This window comes from Urocitellus parryii, chromosome 1 (genome assembly GCF_045843805.1).
Source record: "Urocitellus parryii isolate mUroPar1 chromosome 1, mUroPar1.hap1, whole genome shotgun sequence".
In the NCBI taxonomy this organism is placed as follows: Eukaryota; Metazoa; Chordata; class Mammalia; order Rodentia; family Sciuridae; genus Urocitellus; species Urocitellus parryii.
Window position 1 is genome coordinate 14,947,322 of NC_135531.1, and position 22,020 is coordinate 14,969,341.

At 40.1% G+C, this 22,020-nt stretch overlaps 1 long non-coding RNA gene across 1 annotated transcript; it reads left to right on the forward strand.

The window, feature by feature from the left end:
• Positions 1–18,547: 18,547 nt before the first annotated feature.
• LOC113177309 (uncharacterized) lies at positions 18,548–21,727 on the forward strand. Its single transcript, XR_003300126.1, has 3 exons — positions 18,548–18,641; positions 20,417–20,508; positions 21,651–21,727. It is a non-coding gene; the product is annotated as an uncharacterized LOC113177309 (long non-coding RNA).
• Positions 21,728–22,020: the final 293 nt, after the last annotated feature.

Below are 22,020 nucleotides of genomic sequence, written 5' to 3' on the forward strand. Positions count from 1 at the left end.
ATAATTATTGCTCTTGTGTACGGGCATTATTGCTGCTGGGAAAATATGATTAAAAACAAAAAATCATCCAACTGAGTCTTTCCACAAAGGCAGTAAAGAAAACAGCCTCATTGTTGAATAAACATTAAACCGGAATGGAATACCAGTCACAGGCCATCTGTTGAAAGACTGCAAAGACAGGAAAGTCATCTTTTTTAAATAGTTAAACAGGAACAACCTGTTACATACATGTTTTCAAGATAAACAATAACTAGTTAATCCTTAAGTAAGAGGACTTTGCAGCAACATTTATTTACATAGTTCATCCTAGATTCACCTGGTGATTGGAGTGACTCTTGGTGTTAGATATTGGGCTTTATCCAAGGGAAAAACAAACTTCTCACATCTCTACGACAGGAGGTAGTTTCGCAACTTGGAGTTAAGGCATTCCCCAGTTAGGCTCCTGTCTCTCTCTGAAACCGAGATATGGCGCTTATCTTCCTTGGTGTTTACCTGAAAGAGGACCTCAGGTCCTTGAAAAGGAAGTCTTGGGTCTTAACATTGTCAAGAGGCTTATGGAGCCTTTAAAAGATCTACATACATTTATGAGACAGAAAAAAATTGCAATTACAAGTTTTCTAAAATCATACCCTAAGAAAAAGCAACGGACTGAATGTCTCTTCCAGGATTTTCAACAGGGAGAATTAAACCTCTTTTTTTTTAATCCATATTTTTAGTTGTAGATGGACACAATATCTTTATTTATTTATTTTTATGTGGTGCTGAGGATCAAACCCAGTACCTCACATGTGCGCGGCAATCATTATACCACTGAGGCACAACCCCAATCCTAAACCTCTTATTTTAAGCTTGTATTTGTCCTTGTATTACCCACAGCTTTAACATGCCTTTGTGAGAATGATCCGTTGAAGGCTCTTAATTGATGGAAAGTCTATGCCTTACCAGCCTGAAGCCTCCAAAAAAATTGATTAAACCACTGGAGGCCCTTATTTTATTTTTCTTTTAAATACTTTTTTAGATGTTCATTTGTTTATATGTGGTGCTGAGAATCGAACCCAGGGCCTCACACATGCTAGGCAAGTGCTCTTACCACTGAGCCACAACTCCAGGCCCTGCTGGAGGCCCTTCTATTACCTCACTGAGGTTTTCCACTTCATTGGCTTTGACTGATGAGTTTTTCTTGCAAGGCTAAATAGGTCAGGGACAAGTGAGAGGTAAATGGGTTCTACAACCAGAACTGGGGAGTCTGTGTCACTGCTCAGCCTCTCACTGGCTGTCTGGTCTCCAGAGATGCTCAGCCCATCACAGACAGTTATGCAAATGTCCTTTCAGCTTAAGCCAATCCCCATTCATCCTGTATCTGTGTCACACTTTACAACAGTGAAGAGTACCCCTGGCCATCATTATTTTAAACATCACAACAATCCTATGATGCGAGCACTATAATCCTCATTTACTGTGAAAGCTACAGCAGCCATTGTTGGTGAAGATACCATATTTGAGCATTCCTTTGTGTTGTAGTTTATTTTTTCATATGCAACTTTACAATTTACTTTCAATTTAAATATTGTCAAAGAAAAATTTAGAAAAAGGAAAACGTTCTTCTGATATGGCACTAATTTGCCTAACAATAGAGCTATGGGGTAGCTTCTGCTAATTTGAAATTATAAAATAAATGAGCATAACATCAGAAGCTGTCATGGGTATGTGTTATTTAAAAATACCAAATGAGTTAAACAGTCTCTAATGTTTGCCACTCAGTATTGCAACCAAAAAAGATTAAACTCAGTATCAACACGAGAGGGAAATGCAGCTCTCACACCTGAAAAACTCATTAGTACAAATGACCTATTTCTTATTTAAAGATCTACAATTATTTACAATGAAGCTTATGGCATTATGTTTTCCTAGTAAAATAAAGTCTGTAGGCTTTTGGTTTTATCCTGAGTGATCTAACCAAACAAAATGTGGACACATTCATTGAAGTAGGAAATAATGGATAGACTTTAAAGATAGAGTTGTCTCGAAAAATCTCATTTAGTAAAGTGTCTCCCCACCACCTATCTTAGGGCCACCTATGTTATACCCCTTGTGTTAGACAATTCAATAACCAACCAATAACCAATCCCTGACAAGATTAAAATATTAATTTATTTTTTAGTTTTAGGTAGACACAATATCTTTATTTTATTTTTATGTGGTGCAGAGGATCAAACCCAATACTTCATGCATGCTAGGCTAGTGTTCTACAACTGAGCCACAACCTCAAATTTTTTATTTGTTTTTTAAAATAGAAATATCTTAAAAGCTGCAGAGCAAGTCCTAAAGAATCTCAAACCATCCTCCTTCTCCTCTTCCCTCCCCCTTCTCATTGAACACAGTGCCTTACACATGCTAGGCAAGCACTCTACCACTGTACTACCTCCCCAACAGCCCCCTTCTTTCTCAGGGTAGTTGAATGTTTTAGCTAATTGATCATCTATTGTGGAATTGTGGGCTAGGTGGCTGGAGCCATCTCACACCTCTCTTGTGGTCCCAGAGTGGGCATATAACAAGCCTAGACACCAGCTAACCCCTGGGCTTCATCTCCATCTCCATCTTAAAGGGCCTTCTCATCTTTGCCCTCTCAGTGAGTCATGCCTTGGATTATGAGGTTTCTCACTAAGGTTGTGCTTGGTAGCTGCTCCATTTCTTGCCAGCCTTAGCTAACAGTGGAGGAACTGAAAAGTAGAGGAACTGAAAAGTCAAATAGATAAAAGCAAAGATAATGAGAGGGAAGCATCAACAAATGAGTGATATTTATAAATAATCATAAGTTGGGAAAATGAGAGGAGGGATTTGCAGGGTGGGAACATGCAGTATGAGGGAGAGTTTTTTTGCCATGGGAAACTCAAGAAGTTCAGACTTGTTGGCAGATAGAGAGGAGGTACTGAAGCCATGATGTTTATTTAAAAGTCTGCCTTTGGGATATCTGTGCAAGTTGGGTTCACATTTCTTCTCTTCTATCCCTATTTGAGAGCAGGGATCTGAGGTTTACCTCTGAATTAAAAACTGGGACATTTCTTTCTTAAAGAAGTGGCAAACACAGGGAAAATTTGGGGCCAGTGGGGTATGTGCCAAATAATTGCAGCTTCTGTTTTTCAACCTTAATTAGAAATAAAGGCTTCTTAATGGATAAACTCTGTGTGTCTGCAAGAGCTGTTATGCAATCTTCCTCCCTCAAGGAGTAACTAGTGGTAAATGATTCCAAACTCATTTTTTTCATAGACAGACAATAGTGAATCAGTGTCAGCCAAAAATAAGGAATGTTTTAGATATTCAAGGACTCATTTTTCTTACATGCCATTTACAGAGAAGATACTTGAGGAAGTACTAGAAAGAAATGGAGATGAGACACAATTGTAGAATGCTTGGGAAATAAGAAAGAATGAGATTACAGGATTGAGACAATTCATAGTTGAGGGATCAACTCATGAATTCTATTTATGCAGTGAAAAGAAACACCAGGATGACCCTGTGTAACAGGCTTAGCAAGAGACAAATCTGCTTATATCAGGGAGTTGAGTAACTCCAGAAAGAATGGAATAGAGTCCACAGAATGGAACCCCAAAACATGATATGGTAGAACATAACAAAACAACAACAACAAGAACGAAAGAAGGATATATAAATTCCATGAATATGAAACAAAAAACAATGCCTGTATCCTATAGCCAAGTTCTAAAATATGAAGCAAACAGACAAACCAAAAAAGCTCTTGATTTAGGGGAACACTTTTGGGAGAGAGAATCCATTAGATCTTTTGGACCATTTGGGTATGTAAGAAGGATATCCAATCCTAGAGCACCGGCCCTTCATTGTTTAATATTTACATGGCTATGATAATGAATGTCCGTTATTGGTCTTCATTTCCTAAGATCAACATGTAGACAAAACACAAAAAAATTTAAATATTGTGGGAATTGGCCTTAGCTAAATCTACTGCCTTGGACAGCCTTTAGGCATGACATCTCTTGAGTAACAGGACACATCTTTCTTAAAAATGTAAACAAATGTTAGTTCTGTGGCCCAGCCAGAAATCTGATTAGGATGGATCATACATCTATGCCATGGTCACAGGAACTTTCTTTGTCTTGCATGGAGGCGACTGGAATTAGAATATTAATGATGTGCTTCTACTGTTAGCAAGAAAAAGTCCTGGGAATGAAGAGACTCAAGCTCCTCCTCTGAGCCTCAGAGATGCTCACTTATCTTTTGCAGGATCAGATAGTGGGATCTCTGTTCTTTCTACCTTCTATTATATCTTTTGTCCTAATAGCTGGGCTCTGTTATCATAGATGAGAAAAATGCTGACTACCACCATGAAAACATGTCTCGGTGTTTTATTTCTGCTGATCTACTAAAATGATAGGACATTTAATTCCTCACAATGGAAACCTCGGGTAAAATGTAAACATTAAGGTTGGGCATGTTGTCTCATGCCTGTAATAACAACTCCTTGTGAGACTGAGGCAAGGGAGCAGAGAAGTTCAAGGCCAGGCTGAGCAACTTCATGAGACTCTGTCTTGAAATAAAAAATAAAAGGGCTGGAGACTAGCTCAGTGGTAGGGCACTAGCATACACAGGCCCTGGCTTCAATTCCCAGCACACACAGAAAAATTAATGTTGATGATATAAAAATAAAGGTACTTCTGACAAAACTTTGTGAAGTAGAAGAGAAGGGAAGGTAAATAGAAAAGGCAAGCAATTTTAGTATTCTCTTCTTTCACACTGGGGATTCCAGATATAGTCTAGATAGTTGAAATAATAACAAATACTTGGAGCCAGGAGTGGTGGTGCATGCCTGTAATCCCAGCTACTAGGAAGACGGAGACAGGAGGATCACAAATTTGAGGCCAGGCTGGGCAACTTGGCAAGACTCTCCTTCCAAAATGAAAAAAAAAAAAAAAAAGTGCTGGGGAGGTAAATCAGTGGTACAGCATTTGCTTAGCATGTGGGAGCCTTGTGTTTAATCCCAAGTATGAAAATAAATAGTTGAATATTCTATTTAAATTTTCAGCCACTCAATTAAAGATCTAGTATGCAAAACAGAACTGCTAAGTCAAAGCTTCTAAATGTTAGGGCTGAGAATCTGTGTTTTGAAATTTCTGATGCAGCAATTCACTAATTTGAATTGACAAATCTAGATACAGTCATTGTTAACATTTGTAGATTTACAATTTTTTCTATATGTGAATAATTTTGTGTATTTGATTTTATTCAAACTTGGATATAATTGTGCATTGTGTTGTGTTTTGTGTGTTGTGAATCCCAACCCTGATTAACTGAAGCCAAACAGAGTTTATTGACCTAAAACCAAGGACTCTAAAATTGGCTGTAACTCCAATAACTACTCAATCCAGGGTGTCATTTTTAACTTTATTTAGAAATTAAGGCTGGCCCTTTTCTCCCTTATCAACTCTAGGAAAAAAATTAACCAGGAATTGTTCTCATTAGTCTATTTTTCTCCATGTGCCAAGGGAATGAGGTGCCTTAATGTGATTTAATTGACTTTGACTTGCGTGGGTTAAAGTTAGCACCACTTGAAACAGATGGGAAGGTTTCCTTAGAAGAAGGGGAAGCTCTATTAGCAGCAGAGAGAGGGGAAGGAAGGACATATGGTGATCAGAAAAAATCAACAAATATGCAACATCCACTGCACAGTTCTGCTTCTGGCTGAACTCATGAATACTCATCACTTTTTCATGTCCTCAAGTGGTTTTTGAAAGTTTGATAGTTTATTACCATATACTATTATACTTTACATGGATACTATATTGGTTATCTATTCCTGCATAACAAGTTATCGTAAAAGTTAGCATTTTAAGTAAGCCAGGGCTTCATGTGCTGTGGAAAGTTTATCCCTACATATATATATATATATATATATATATGAAGCCCTGAGCTTACTTCTTCCCAGATGTATCTTTCCTAATTGCACATATGCTAAAATGCTTTCTCAACTATTTATGATCTTCTCCTGTTTTATATCTCCCTCTCACGTGGTTTTGGAAGTCTCTAACTCCAATAACTACTCAATCCAGGGTGTCATTTTTAACTTTATTTAGAAAAAATTTTGTCATTTGTCATTTGTTGTGAATTTCATATATATATATATGTAAAAATCTCATAAAATTTCTTAGTGTGAAGACTCTTGTGTGGCTTAACTGGGTAAATCTATCCCAGGGTCTGTCATGACATTGCATTCAGCTGTCAGCTAGTGGGAAGTTGCTGGTCAGAGGGAACAAAACTTCCTTTAGGAAGAATAAGTCCTAAAGATTGACTGCACAGCATAGTACCTGTAATTAACAATTCTGTATTGAATACTCAATTTTCCAGAAAAGTAGATCTTAAAGTGTTCTTATAAAATAAAGTGAAGAGATGGGCAGGAATTTTTGGAGGCAATGGATGTGTTTATGACATCGATCTTGGTGATGCTTTCACGGATATGTTTTTTTTCAAACTCATTCAGATATATACATTAAATATTTATAGCTCTTTATATGTCAATTACACTTCAGTTAAATAGTTAAAAAATAAAAAAAACAGGAGACTTAGCCAGGGCTGGAGGATCAGCTTCCATGCTCACTCATGTGATGGTTGGCAGGCAGCTTCTGTTCCTTGCCCGGTGGGCCTCTCCATAGACTTGCTGATGAAATACATGGCCTCCTGCAGAGGGTGTCCAATAAGAGGAGACAAAGAGCAAGAGTAAGAAAAAGAGAGAAAAAGTGAGAGAAAAAAAAGAGAGAGAAAAAGTGGCAGTAATTTTATAACCTAATCTTGAAAGCAAAATACCATCACTTCTGCCTTATTTCATTGCTCACATAGATGCAGCAGTGTTTGAAGAGACGATACAAGTGTGTGAATACCAAAAGGTCACTGGGGGCTGTCTTAGGGGTTGCCTGTCAGATACACTGTTATTGTTGGGTAATCATGTTGGTTTTAATTTGTCAAGAGTTCAATACTATAGTGAACTTTTAGTATATTATTTTTCTCAATACCTCTGGGGTTTTTTCCAAGTATATTTTTATTTATTCCAAGTATATTATTAATGCCTTTATACTTTGCAGTATTTTCAGTTTTCTGCAACAGGCAAGCATTATGCCTAAAATTATAAAAATATTATTTTAAAAATAATTAAGAGTAATTATTGAGAACCCAGATAGTTAACACAAATAAAATCATATCCTGCCAAAACAGGAGACTCTTTGTTCACCAAAAGAACTTAGTTTATTCATATTACACTTACATTCCTATAAGAGGAAAGATGTATAAGTGGCCCACTCTGTGGCAGTGCTTCTGGGACCACCACGGCACCCTCTCAGCTCATCTCTGATTTCAGCCAGTTTTTATGGACAGGTGTGACTTAAGTTGCTCTTGCCTTTTATCTTTCCACATTCTGTTCCTGGCCATCTCACATCCTGAGAACTTCTCTGACTTTTGCTAGTGGAGTTCAGAAGTACAAGGGGTTATAGCCCCTGGGGACAACATTTGGGGAGAGGCATTGGAGTACAATCATCTCTTAGAATCTACTACGGATTGGTTGCAGAACACCACCCACCACTGCCCTGCACACAGATGACAAACTCTGCAAATGTTCAAGTGCCTTATACATGACTGAAAACACATTTTTTTCACTGTACTGGAAAGATTGAGCCCAAGTGTGCTTTATCACCACGCTACATCCTACATCCTTTTACTTTTTTTGAGACTGGCTTTGAACTTGATGATCTTCCTGCCTCAGCCTCCCAAATTGCTAGGATTTTAGATGTGCCCCAGTATACCCACCTCTGAAAACACAATTCTTATGGAACTTGATGCAACTGTAATTATAAATTATAATGCACAACTTGTTATGTATTAAAAGATGAAGAAAAAAACAGAAAAAAAGAAAAGGTTAAGGCAGCATATACGAGAGTATAATATTAAAACACTGAATATTTTGGTGATGTAAAAAATGCTTCTGTCATGCACGGAGCCACTGTAACTTATGTGTGGATTTTTCACATGTTGGATTTGGTGGTGAATCAATAATTGACATACTTTTATCTTAAAGAAAATCCTTGGGTATCTAATAAATATTTGCAATATTAGAGTAGGCAAGTTAAGGTATGAATTTTTTTTAGATTTTTTTTTTGTAGTTGTAGATGAACATCATGCCTTTATTTTATTTATTTTTGTATGCAGTGATAAGGATCGAACCCAGAGCCTCACACATGCTAGGTGAGCACTCTGCCACTGAGCCACAACTCCAGCCCCAAGGTATTATTTTTTTAACACCATTTTAGAGAAACTTCTTAGACTTTTGTCACTATTTTCAAGGATGTTGGAGTTCCTGAAGATACCAAATTAAGAGCCAGTAGTTTGGATCATACTTCCTGTTAGAGTTTTTCTGGGTTATTTGGTTCACATTAAACAAAGGGCCCTGGTGATCCAAAATTATCATGTTTCAAGTGTCCAACTATAGTAACCCAAAAATCACAAAACAAGCTCAGGGATGAATTCACAGTAAAGCATACCTTGAAGGTGACTGTCTTTAAAGTGGATTCTGTGGGGGAAAATGTTCAATCAGCTGTTATATAGTTTCCCTTTTTGAGGTCAGATTGGCCTGTCTGCTGCTCTTGCCTCTGTTGAGGTCTGAGCAATAGATTATCAGGAAGCTTTGCTTTAATCTCTAAGACAGAGAAATTTTAGACTTTCTCCTTTCCACATGTCTTAATCTATACCTGAGATTGGGTTATTTATTTGTTTGTTTGTTTACTATGGTGCTGGGGAATGAACCCAGGGCCTCCAACATGCCTGGCCGATGACTGGCTAATTTATAAAGAAACAAAATTTATTTCTTATAGTTCTGGCAACTTGGAATTTTAAGAATGAAGGGCCACGTCTGGTGAGGGCCTTCTTGCTGCATCACAACATGGTGGAGGGTGGAAGAAAAATGCAGAACGAACTAGAGACAGCAAGAGCCTATGAGCTCAGGTCCATCTTCCTCCTAATCACCAGTTCCATTGTGGGGATTCTACCTTCATGACTGCTTCTAACCCTAATTACCTCCCAAACCCCCCTCTCCAAATATCAACAAAGTATCTGGGGACTAAGTTTCCAACATATGAACTTTTGGAGGACATATTCAAAGCATAGCCCCACACTAGTTTCCTCTGCCCCCCCACCCCCATCTCTCCAGCTCCCCACCCCCCCAACACACACCATATACACATGAATGTCTCTCTCCAGTTTAGGGAAGTAAAATCACAGGGAAGACTTGAATACAGTCATTCTCAGCTTCTCTACACACACACACACGCACACACACACACACACACACACACACTCACACTCATAGTGCTTTGTACTTAAAAGCAGGAAAATAGATCCAAGGACAAGTTCACTAAGCACAGGTCTACAAAGCGCTTTTTCGTTTTTAATACCTAATGTTTTCAGATGTGGGTTATACCTAGAAAAGAGCTAACTTGCAGGACAAACATGTTCTCTTCTATTTCCTGTCCTCTCTTCTTTTTCATTGAAAGGGATAAATGTTGAATTCACATTCTTTTTCTAGAATGCCCAAATTTTAAAATAGTTGCTTTTAGTCCTTTAAATAAAACTGATGTGTTTTCTTTCCCTTTCTAGTTCTTCTTTTAAAAAATGGCCAAAAAAGAATATGTTTTGCATTTTGGTTCACTAACTTTGGGATTATAATAATCCAAAAAATGTGTGAAGGTGTGTTTTGGTCAACAGACCTGCAACTGGAATTCCAGAAAAATTCTGTCAATGGAGCAGAGACCATCAGGTTTCTGTAACAGCAGTTTTTGTTTAGTTTTGATAACTCTGTGGCTCCTGACGGAGGGTATTATGCTGAAATTTGATGTTGAATGGTTTTTAGGGTTAGATTCCTTCCTTGTTGCTCCCCCTTCTCTCTCTCTCTCTCTCAAGTTTGGAGTCTGTGTGAGGGCCATTAGAACCTTACCATCCCAGCAGGAACACAGTCATCACAGGGACTTGGCCTTTGTCCCAAGGACAGCTCGGTTGCACTGTGCCTGTCACTTTTTGTGCTCTTCATATTGACTGAGTCCCCTGTGATTACAGGGTCAAATGCTTGGGAAAGGACTTGATAAAACAGCCACCAGGGCTCACTGCTTCCCTTTGGCCTTTGACCTGGTTCTCAATGATCTTGGAGTTGAACAGTTCTCAGAATTACAAGGCCACGACGAGACTAGCCAGTGTTGGCTGTTCCCTCCTCAGAAGTATCTGTTTCCCCAGGTTCTTTGGGCCTGTAGGCTCTCTGAATCACAGATAATGACCATAGTAACCAGCACTGGGCACCTGTGGAGTTGTGGAATCCACAAGCTACATTGCAAGCTCTCATTTCATTCTCAAGATGCCTACACAGATTGGTAGTTTAATTTCTGGATGATAAAGCTGAGAGTCTGTGAAGTTCAATTGCTTGTCCAAGATCATTTAGGTTTAGAGCTTTAGGATTTCAGCCCAGGCCTTTCTGATGAGTTTTGAAAGTTTTCTTAGAGCAGAAACTTCAAGAATGATCACCTTTCCCCAGTAATCTTAGGAAAAGTATCCACATGTAGCATAATGAATAGAATGAAATGCTGGGTTCAAGTCTGGGCTGAATCATGTAGGTATATGACAGAATAGGTCTCCTAACCTCTTGGAATACCAGTGTCGACTCCACAGGGTGAGTTGGCCACATATAAGGCCCCTGCCATGCCAAGTTTCTGGCATTCCCTGATTCTAGGCAAAGAGAAGAAGGAAGGTTTGAGTCCATTCACTCCTAGCCCAGGAGATTACTTCATAGAGAGAAGAGTGATCAGGTTTTCTGCATCTTTGTAGGCTTAGCCTGGACGCTGTTCAGCTGCACAGTTGAGTGGAGTATGACTGAGGCAAAGTGTGGACACACTGCCGAGGGTATTGCTCTTTGGAGGCTAGTTGGTGGGGTGGAACAGCCTCTGCTTTCTGTGCAGAAGCAGAGCACTTCCTGTTCTGAGCTCTTGTTGCAAATTCGTCTTTTCCACATGCTTCCTCCCCCTTCCTTCTTCTCTTACCTTTTAATTCACCCGAGGTCCCCACAGGCCTCTCTTTCCCTCATAATGAGAGCCACCAATGACTGGGGCAGAACACAGTTGGGGGAGAAAGCTACACTCAAATGGATTCTCCTCATGGCCATTGGGCACCACATTCTTCTCCTACCTGGAATTTCACTTGCTTTTGCTAAAAAGGCCTTATCCTTCCCATCACTCCTGGCCTTGACACCTGAATGCAGGGCAGTGCAGGGGGCATTCATCTATGAAACCTCAACAGTAGAACTTTTCCTAATGCCTGTGTCCTATACCTATGGGCTGCTTTCTGAGGGCCCAGAAAACAGCAAAAGGAGCCATTCGTTGAATGTGTAAGTTTAAGGCATTTTAGTAGTAAATAAGATAGGGTAGATAACAAACCATAACAAATCAGGCAGGCAGTTAGGGTAATGGGTTCCAGAAAGGCTTTCCTGAAATGTAAAGGCCACTCCATAAAATTAACTGTAGAACATTCCAAACATTTCAGTTGACCCTTTGCCTGGAGTAGTGGGAAAACAGAAGTGAGTATGGGGGGCGGTGGACCTGAATAGAGGCTACAGGAAAGGTCAAGCTCGAGGGCTAAAAGGGCCTAGCCAATCAGAAGGTCACAGGCTGAACCAACAGCCTTCATACTTTCCCAATACCTGTTTAGCATAGATTTTAACCAATAGCCTTAGCCTGGTGCCTATATCAATCCTTAGGCTAGCACAGTTAAATAGCAAACTGCTCTCAGGCCCACTCTTGCCCAGCAAGAGCTCTGCTTCTTTTCTTCTTGAATAAATCCTACTCCTTTCACTCTCACCTTCCATTGCTCATGGATTTCATTCTTCAAATATGTGAGACAAGAACCTGGAAAGAAATCTGCCATGATCTGCTGGGACTACTGTCCCCCTGGGGGGCAGAGCCTGCCACTGAGAGCTGCAACACACCCCTGCCGTGTTGGCGGAGAAGAATCCCGCTTTGGTGGCTATGACCCAGGGAGCTGATGCTGTCAGCCATCTTCCTGCTGTAATGGGCTTTCTTGGCTTCAGAGGCCTGTGATTTGTGCAGACCCTACTTGCATGCAAAGGCAGAGGATCTGGTTTCTTCTCGAACTCCAGTTTCAGTGAAAGCCTTAGATAGGTTATTTAACTTAAGTGATTCCTCCTCACCTTATTTTTCAGCTGGTATCAGTCCATTTACTTCTGAGGTGACTGTTGCTCAGAGAGTTTAGGGAAGCCTCCCCAGTTAGTAATAGGCCGAGCCAACATTTAGACATTTAGACTGTTTTCTTGATTGCATTCCAAGGCTATTTATCATGAACTTGCTTTCTCACCTAAGAATTAAAGCACATGTTTTGGTCTATTCATTGCACACTCGGAGTCCTCTCATAGAATATTGGAAGTCATGGTCATGTCGAGTGAACTGGGAGACACGATTATGAACCCCTATTTCACAATGGCTTCTTTCCCCATCTCATACGTGCTCCAACTTGGTAGGACTCCACCAGCAGTGAGGAAGGAAGCAAAGTGATGGACTAAGTCAGACCAATCGGGTTGCTCTTTCTGCCCATCTGGTCTGTGTTTGGTTTTCCTCTGTGGTATGAGAAGTGAAAGTCCTCAAATTATGGAATGTTTCAAGAATTTTCCTGACCACAGTTTGTTTGCAGGTGGAGTCTTGGCACATGAGATTGCTACTTTGACAAACATTCTTTCTTTTTTCCTCTTGAGTAAGGAAGCTAAAGTCCCAATTTTTCTATATGTCTACCCCCATGGATTCAAAACCTACTTTTTTCTACATCCTTGCTAATGCTGTAGCATATGATAACCTGTTAACATCTCTCTCCCCTTTACTTATAGGGTTTACAAAAAAAAAAAAAAAGGATGGTAATAAACCCCAAAGGAATAGCTAATTGGTGAGGATTTAGGCAGGGAGGATTCTGATTTCTCTGAAATCCCACACCTGGTGAAGGATGCATCCCCATCCCTGCCAGTGATCTTTTGGATCCTATATAAAGCAGGCAGCTCAGGCCTCAGAGGTTTAAAGTAATGGCTTGTTAGTTAAGTAATGGCATGTTAGTTACTTTGTTGTACTAATTACTCGTTAGAGTAACTTGCTCACCGAGTCTGTTCACCAAGGTGCCCTCCCTGGTCTGACTTCTTGTTTCTGAGCCTTCTGAAGACTGAGGCCTATGCTGAGCAATTTCCTGTTGTTAGCTCAGGGTCGGGATCTGACCCCAGAGCTCTGCTTCCTCCTTCTGTGTGGCCTAAGGAAGAGGAAGAGTGACACCCCAGAGGAAAGAGAAATTGTGCCAAGTTCAGAAACTTCGGTAGTTGGCTCAGCTCTTCTCACTAAGTCAGGGAGTGAATAATCTGAGTGCAGATTCAGGTTCTTCAATGTTTGAGAACCTTGAGGGCAGAAGAGAGATGGGAGGAAAGAAGAAATCCATTAGACTGAAGGATCTGGTAAAAGGTCATGGCGTCATCATCAGGGTTGGAAAACCTGTGTTCCAGACCCAGTGAAGGGGTGAGGAGGCCTATCCATCTCAGCACACTGGCCCATGGGGGTTCCCTCAAGTCAGATGAGAGGTTTTTATTTTAATTTTACACCAAGTTACTGACTTTAGATTTGTTGATTTTCTAATGCATGAAATACTTTATTTTTCTAAGCGGTTTCTAATATTAATTTATTAATTATTTATTTGCAGTACTATGAATCGAATCTATTCTACCACGGAGCTACATCCACAGCCTTATTTATTTATTTATTTATTTGAAAGGGGGTTCACTAAGTTGCTCAGGCTGGCCTCAAACTTTTGATCCTCCTACTTCAAGCTGCCTGAGTAGTGGGGGTTGTAGGTATGTACCATTGGGCCTGGTTGGTATTTATTTATTTAGGGACACCTATAAACATGGGCAGGGACAAAGGCATGAACACTTCACAGCCCACACCTAGGCATATTTACTCTCAGTAAACCCCTGTACAGGGATATTTGTGACCTTAGCCACAGGTCTAAGATAGCCTCTTCCTATATTAAAGTGGGAGACAATACCTGCTTTGTTCCTGTTGTAAGGCTGTTGTGAGGATTGAATGCATCAGTAATTCTCATTTTTTTCCAGCGGTTATCTAACAAGGACCTGTTTTATGCCACTGTCCTGCAAACTTTGGAGGTTCCAGTGGATAAGGTAGACAGGGACCCTGTCATCAAGGCACTTACATCATAGTCCATTTGTTCAGTTATAATCTTACCTGGAAATCCAGTACATAAAATAAATAAAAAGGAAAGGAGAGCAGGGGCTAAAGTTCTGCTTGCTTATCCCAATCCAAGGTGCCCAGTGGACTTTGGGAGATCTGTTTGAAAACTACATCAAGAAATATTTTCACACATGCAAGAGATACAAACTGAAAACTTGGTGACTCTCAAATTTGCAGATAATCTGCATGATAAGTCCTTGGTACTACAGAGATCCTTGTTGCTTGCAGGAATACCCACCTCCCAGATGTGCTGAGTAGTGGTTGCCAGAAGTTCAGGGCTGCCCCCTTTATCCAGATCTTGGGAACCTTCCTTTCCAGAGATGTTGCAGGACACCTCCCTTCCTTGCCTCAAAGTGGAACAACTCAGAGCTCATTGTTGACTTGCCTCTTTTTCTCTTTTCACTCCATGCAGGTTTCCCTGAGAATTCTCCCTTGTCAAAGCCTGTTTTCAAGAGCCCCCATCTTAGACTATGCTTCTAGGGGACACAACTGAAGACATGGGTATCTTATCATTTGTTCCGTATGATTGATAAAGGGTAAAAAACAAAGAGACAGATGGCTGATGATGTTACTGATTTCATCAATGCCCACTAATAAATTCCAACACCAAGATTCTCTACTATCTATTAACATTCTGCAAACTTTAAAGTACAAAGCAAATGAGAACCCTGTTTTAGTGGCCAGGAGAAACATGATCTGGAACAGAGCAACTGTCTTTGGGCATTTCTCCACCTTTCACTCAAGCCACTCAGGGAGCAGACAGAGTAATTTCAGGCTACTCTCTGCACTGGCCTCATCCAGATGTGTAGTGACATTGAGGATACTTCATTCTATCATTCATCAAGGGGCAAAGTAGGATTCTTATGAGAATGAGCAATGGGTGAGTTTCAGAACCTTAGAAAATTACCATTTCTTCTTTTTAAAAATCCACTTGTATATTTGAAAATGTGTGACTCCACTCCTATTTTACTTCCATGGGAAAAGACAGAAGCATGTAAAAAATCATTTTATCTTTCACAAATTGTTTTTTTTAAAGATAATTGTAGTGAAGACTGCCCAAAGCTATAATTTGTTCTTTGTCTGAAATAAAAGTTGTTCATATTGTAGCAGAAAATGTGGTATTTGCATTACTGTACTTTGCTAGCTCTTGAGGTTAGGGAAGATCACGTGCATAAGTAGGGAGTTTTGAGCACAGCATTTAGCAGAAGCTGAAAATCTTCTTGAACACATTTTTTTGAGATGTTTTGGGAGAAAAGTGTGAAAATGTGTATGAGTATATGTGGGCATGAATGTGTGTTACAGTTGGCTCTCCACATCTCATCTGTGGCTTCACCCAACCGAATTGAACATATTTTTAAAAATTGTGAATGTACTATAAATATACAGACTTTTCCTGTCATTGTTCCCTAACAATACTGTATAATAACTATTTACATAGCATATTAGGTCTTATAAGTAATCTAAAAATGTTTTAAAATATGAAAGGATGTGCATAGGTTATATGCAAATTCTATGCCATTTTAGATAAGGGACTTGAGTGTCTATGAATTTTGGTATATGTGGAGGGTCTTGGAACAAATCACCCTTGAATATTGAGGGACAACTGTATATGTGTGAGTGTATGTGTGCATAGACATATATGTGAGCATGTCTGAGTGCATTACATGAATTGTGACTACATATATGTGTGTGTAAACATGTGAATGCATGTAAGTGTATACGCAAAGAACTGAAGCCACCAAAACTCTAGCGTGACTGTGGAGTGCTCCAGCCTCACAGGGTGTCTCCACAGTATAGAGTGAGCTTCCTGGTTGTTTCTTGGGCAAGTAAACATCCTGAGATGGGGGTTCGTGGGTGATTTCTCATACAATCCAGCAAAGTTGCCGAGCTGGGATTCAAGGTGAAGTCTGCTTTTTCAAGTGCCACACTTCTGGAAAGACCTTTAGGATAGCTTTTATCTCTGAACTGTCAGCTAGGTATTTTCCTGAATTACTAATCTCATTGAAGAAAATTCTAGGCATTCTCATTAATCATTATGTGCATACTCATTGGTTAGAGTCCTGTCAAAAAACACAGGGAAGAGTTTGTCACAAGGTAGAGAGAATACAGTTTAATGGATAATTTTTATCACTTAAGGGCATAATTAAAACAAATGGTGCCAAGGCACCCAGAGGGGAAACCACAGAGAGGAGGTTTATATCCTAGGCTCGAAGGGAAAGGCAGGGAGTCATCACCAGTGAGATGGGTGTGAGAGAGAGCTGTGGCCAAAGCAGTGATTGCTGGTCTTAATGGCTTCAGCAGAGGGATGTGGCTATGCCAAACCAAAGCCAAGCAGGAAGAGGCCTGATCTCCTCACTCCTGACTCGCTTGAATATCCTGCACACACCTTCCACTTGTGAAAGGGACCAGGAGCTGAAGGCAAGGAAACTCCTAGGGATGCAGGTCCAAAACAGGTGTGAAAGGACAGAGAAGGTTGGAGAGCAGAGCTGGAGGGGAAAATGGAGCATAAAAGGAACATAAAGTGGTGAGTGAAGAGCCAAGTGAGCAAGTGCAAGAGTCTGAGGGAGACTAGAGGCTGGCTTTGTTTTTAGATCATTTTTTGTTGGTGCATTATAATTTTACATGTTAGTGGGTTTTTTGTTACATATACAAATATACATTCATGTATGCCATCATACATTCATGATGTCCTCCCCTATGTTTTCCTTTTTTCTCTCTAGTTTTCACCTTTGAAAGAAAACATAGGACCCTTGACTTTCTGAGTCTGGCTTATTTAGAGCTTATCTTTTCATCACAACCTGAGAGTTACTGTCTTCTATAGTGAAGATCAAATGAGAGTTTTAAAATAGTGTAGGAAAGTAAATCCTTACGCATGATATGGCTTTTACGCAACAGCAGCCTATCAACCAAACATCTAATGACTTGCAATGTCATCCTTGTTCCTTTCTCTGACAGGATCCTGTTAAAGGAAATGTGAACCCTGATCCTTAAGTCATTCAGCAACCTGGTCTCCTTGTCAGTGTAAACCATTTACTAATAGTATTAAAAGGACTTTGTAGAACATAAGCAGCAAAGAGGAGTGGCATCCTCCTATACTTCACTGCGTCCCATGTGAAAACATAACATACTGTCATCTCCGAGGCCAAAACAACTGGCGACTGTACAAAACAGGATAAACCGCAAAACATGATAGCACATAGCATCTGCTACTTAAATTGAGAAACCTAAGTCAGAGATTGATGTGTTTGGCAACTGAATAAACATCATGTGGTGTGTGTGTGTGTGTGTGTGTGTGATTTTAAACATTGAAAATGATAAATGATGAGGGATGGGTGGGTCCACTCCTGTGGTAGATTATTTCCTGCTCATCTCAGTTTCTACTATGGCGGGAGTGGATGGGTGGGGGGTGTACCTGTCAACCCAAGATGGAACGGGTGGGGCTCTTGTCACCTGGTCCTGGGAGCCTCCTTCTGCCTAGGCTGAGGACTCTGTGGGAATGCAGGTCCTGACTTGCTGTTCCTCTGAATCCCTCTGGGAGATTTCCAGTGAGAAGGGATGATAAATTTCATCCTAGTGATATAGTTCAAGTTCAACCACAAACTCCACTTAGAGTGAGAAAGAATTAAAAGAGAATCTTAGTCTTAAAAAGAAAAAAAAGTGTGAAAGAATAGGTTTTTGTTAAAAAAAAAATTGTGGATGTTTGAAAATACCAGCAAAAATGTGGGCAGAATATCTGATAAAGATTGTAGGAGGCTGGATGTAGCTCAGTGGTAGAGTGCTTGCATAGCCTGTATGGAGCCCCCTGTGTTTGATCCTCAACACCAAAAGAAAACAAAAACCAAAAATCGAACGAACACCACCCCTCCACCAAAAAAAAAAAAAAAAAAAAAACACAAAAAACAGCCAAGTTATGCAAGACAAAAAGATCAAAAAGTTCTGTTTTGAACAGACTATTCCAGTTGAACTTTGTTTTTACAAGCTACTGTGTGTCTGTTCAAAGATGGTGCTTCTAAAGATATAAATAAGTGTTCAGGCTAGGATATAGGGGAAAGGGGCCTTAAGAGCTTGATATACTCGTTATTAAACAAACAAACCAGCAGAGCCTGTGACAGACACTGGGCAGGGTTCAAAGACAGTCCATTGGCCTTCCTCACTTTCATTTCTGGCAGCTCCTGTGGGGAGAGGGACATTCTCCTCCTGGTAACTGGGGCATGACAGAATGAGGTCCTCCATGTTCCTGAGAAAATATTTCAAAAGCCCATGCTAGTTTGTGTTCTGGGGCTTCAGAGCAAGTAATCAGTGAGTCCGCATGTTGATAACTTAAGACTTGTTGATTTTTTTCCCCTCTGATTGTGTAGATAATACATAGGTTGTTTTTGTTGTTGTTGTTGTTTTAATCAGAGATCTAAAGTGTCAGTTTTATTAATGAAAAACTGGATGGAAGAATCCTATTTGAGCTAAATGCCCAAACACTGCTTCTTCTTCTTCATTTTTTTTTTCCTCCTTTGAATTGAGTTAACTCACTTTACTACTGAGAATTGTCAAAGAGCCAGTGGAAACTTGTCTGGGGCTGCCAGAGAGGGAGGAGGCAGGGAGCTACTGCCTCTTGGCACAGGCAGGTGGGAAGAAAAGAGAGAGGACAGGCCTAGGAGGAGAAGGAGGTGCAGGGCCCTCCTGCCTTCCTGCCCACAATTATCGTCACACAGTTGCCCCACCATTAGAATAGAGGAGCACATGCCCCACTCCTCGCTGGCCACTCAATTCCTGCTTCTTTCCTGTAGCAGCCACATGCACACTATTATGTAACACTGGGCTTGGATGCCTGCTCTACCAACTATTGATCTTCAGTTTTTTTTTTCCCTCTATTGATCATATTTGTTGAACGGGGCCCCATAAAATTAGACTGATAAAAGACAGAAGGAGAGAAGCAAATTTATTAACATGTGCATCATGTGTATGCATGAGAATGCTTGATGGTGAGTAACTCAGAGGAATGGTTAGAACCTGAACTCACATGGTATCTTAGCAAAGAATAAGAATCTTGTAGAGAAGTAATAACCAAAGAATAAGGAGTTTGAACTTCTAGGGCAGGCAGATTGGGGGAAGGTAAATGTATGTGGAGGCTGATGGAAGATAACATTTGTTATACAGATTCTTCTGGGATTTCTCTGAGCAGATAAGAATTTAGAGTCTCTGGTGATTCAGGATTTCCTGCCGTTCCTGGTAGAGATGGGGAGGGCAAAGAATTTTTCTTGGGTCTGCTTCTACTTAATTGGCTTCTACTCAAAATAATCAATAGACCAAAGTGGCATATTTTGGAGTGGCATATTCTACAACTTCCTCTGAAGGAACTTTCTGGTTCCCTCATGTGTAAAAAGGAAATAAAATTAGTCCTTAGGCATTCTGAGGATTTCTTAGATAATCCATTCAAAGAACTCAGAACTGTGTCTAGCAAACAACATATGCTCAGTTCATGCTGCCTAACACCACTGCTGCTCCAGCTGATGAAATCGTTGGATTTTCCCAAGTTCCTTCCATCCTGGACTTGGGGGTGAGGGAGGCCCTGGGTATAGGCAGCTAAATAAGAAGTAGAAAAAAAGAATTTATTAATAGAATCCTCTTCCTTCTAGAATTTCTTGGAGACGGTGAGGCCAGTGGCAACAGCTGATTAGGAGACCATTCAGTAAGGATTAAGAATCAAATACACTGTGTCACTGAGGTAGTCTTAGGCCTGCAGATCTGTTGTGGGCAATGTGAAAACAAGAGGAAAATTAGGATGTATTTCAAAATGGAGTCTGGAGGCCATGAAGGGGGCAGGATTTATGCAGGCTCCAACTTCTCCCTGGGAATGTGAACTCTGGTCTCTTCCACCCTGTCTGGAACAACCAGAGCAAGTGGTCAATTGAACTGTACTCAGAGGCTTACGGTACATATCAGGAGATCACCAGACTCTTGTTTTGTGGCCTTTTCCATTTTGTTTGTACGTTCTTTTTTTTTCTGTAGCTTATGTAGCTCCTGTTTCTTCTCAACATTCACTAGCACACATGAGCTCCTACTTTTTCTGCCTTCCGCAGAATGCTGATTTAGAGCTTTCTGAATCTTTGTCACTTGAATCACAGTTCCTAAGACCTGAAATAAAGCCGTTTGGATGGATTCACTGTGATAGGTAAGAAAGAAATTATTCATCCGTGAACAGAGAGTAAAAAGTGAGGGAATAGCCACTGGAAGCTAGAATCAGTAAAACTGGGAACTTGAGCAGAGAGAAATGAGGGAGAGCAGCAGGATTTTGTAGGGAGAGAACTAAATGGAAAGAGTTAAGACCAGAGATCATGCAGCAAATTGCTGCCATCAAAAGCAAATATTTACCAGACTCTAGACGATAAGACAGTACGCCCATGGACTTTGAAAAATACTGTTTACGTGGAAAAAAAAAAAACATGTTGGATGAAAATTACAAGAAGCCATTGTTTTAGACAGGAGCCTTCTTTCACTAAGCCCCACAGACCAGACTAAAAACCAAAATGGAGTCACTTAGGCTGAGGTTCTTTAGTACCAAACAGAAATTGAATTGTAATCTGACCTTCCCGGAAATCAGGAGAAAGAACTCCAGAAAACTTCCTAAACCAGCTCATTTTGATTGACATGATAATCAAGTTTCCTCTTCTTTAATCCTTACACCTTCTAATCCTTATGAAAAGTAACCCTAGGCAATCTGATATTAACCTACCCATTATTTTTCTATTGTCTATCTCTATGTCTATATTTCAAAGGGAAAGTAACTTTGAAATGACCATCTGATTTTGGTTTTTAGTTTCAGCTTTTCTCGGCCCTTTTCTGTCTAAAATCTAACCTCTTCTGCTCAGCCTATCAGAACACATATTCTATTCTATGGAATGAAGTGTTAGCTATTGCAGAAGCATAAAATAAAATCAATTAAGATTTTCAAACCAAGTCATTATAATTATACCCTTCAATAAAATTTGTTTGTATAGTGTGCTTACTACAGTTTTCCAGATTATATCTAAAGCTTTTATATTCTAAGTGGCTGACTGAGTAGGACATGCCTGATGAACCTGTGTTAAAGAGAAACATACAGGAGAAATTCTCCTTTATCTCTTGTGGCAAAGATCGTGCCATGACTTCAACAAACCATGAACTTTGAACTCCTAAGTACTTCAGAAAAAACATTGTCCAGTGTTCTCCCACGTAAGTGGGATCATGTGACTAATTCTAGCCAACAGAATATTGGTCAAAGTGATGAGCCACTAAAACTTTCCTGATCTTCTTCTCTCTCACCTTCCCTGCCAGGAAGCAGAGCACAGATGGAGGGAGCCTTGGTATCTGAGCCTTGGAAGAAGTTCACCTGCAGAGTTGTCCAACCAGCATGATACTGTTAAGTGGATGAGAAATAAAACAGTTGTGTAAAGTCACTGAAATTTTAGAGTCATTTGTTGTAGAAGCTAGTATTAATGATCCTGACTAACATAGCCTCAGACAGCAAAAATGACCAAAGTTGAACCTACTATTAGAGTAACTGGGGGAATTTTAGAGAAATAACAATTTCTTTTGCCTTAGGATTTTGGAAGGTTATTGTTACAGTGCAAATATAGACGTGTAATACACTAAGCCTTCAAAATCCATGATGGCATTTGCAAGGGCCAGAAACACATGGAAATAC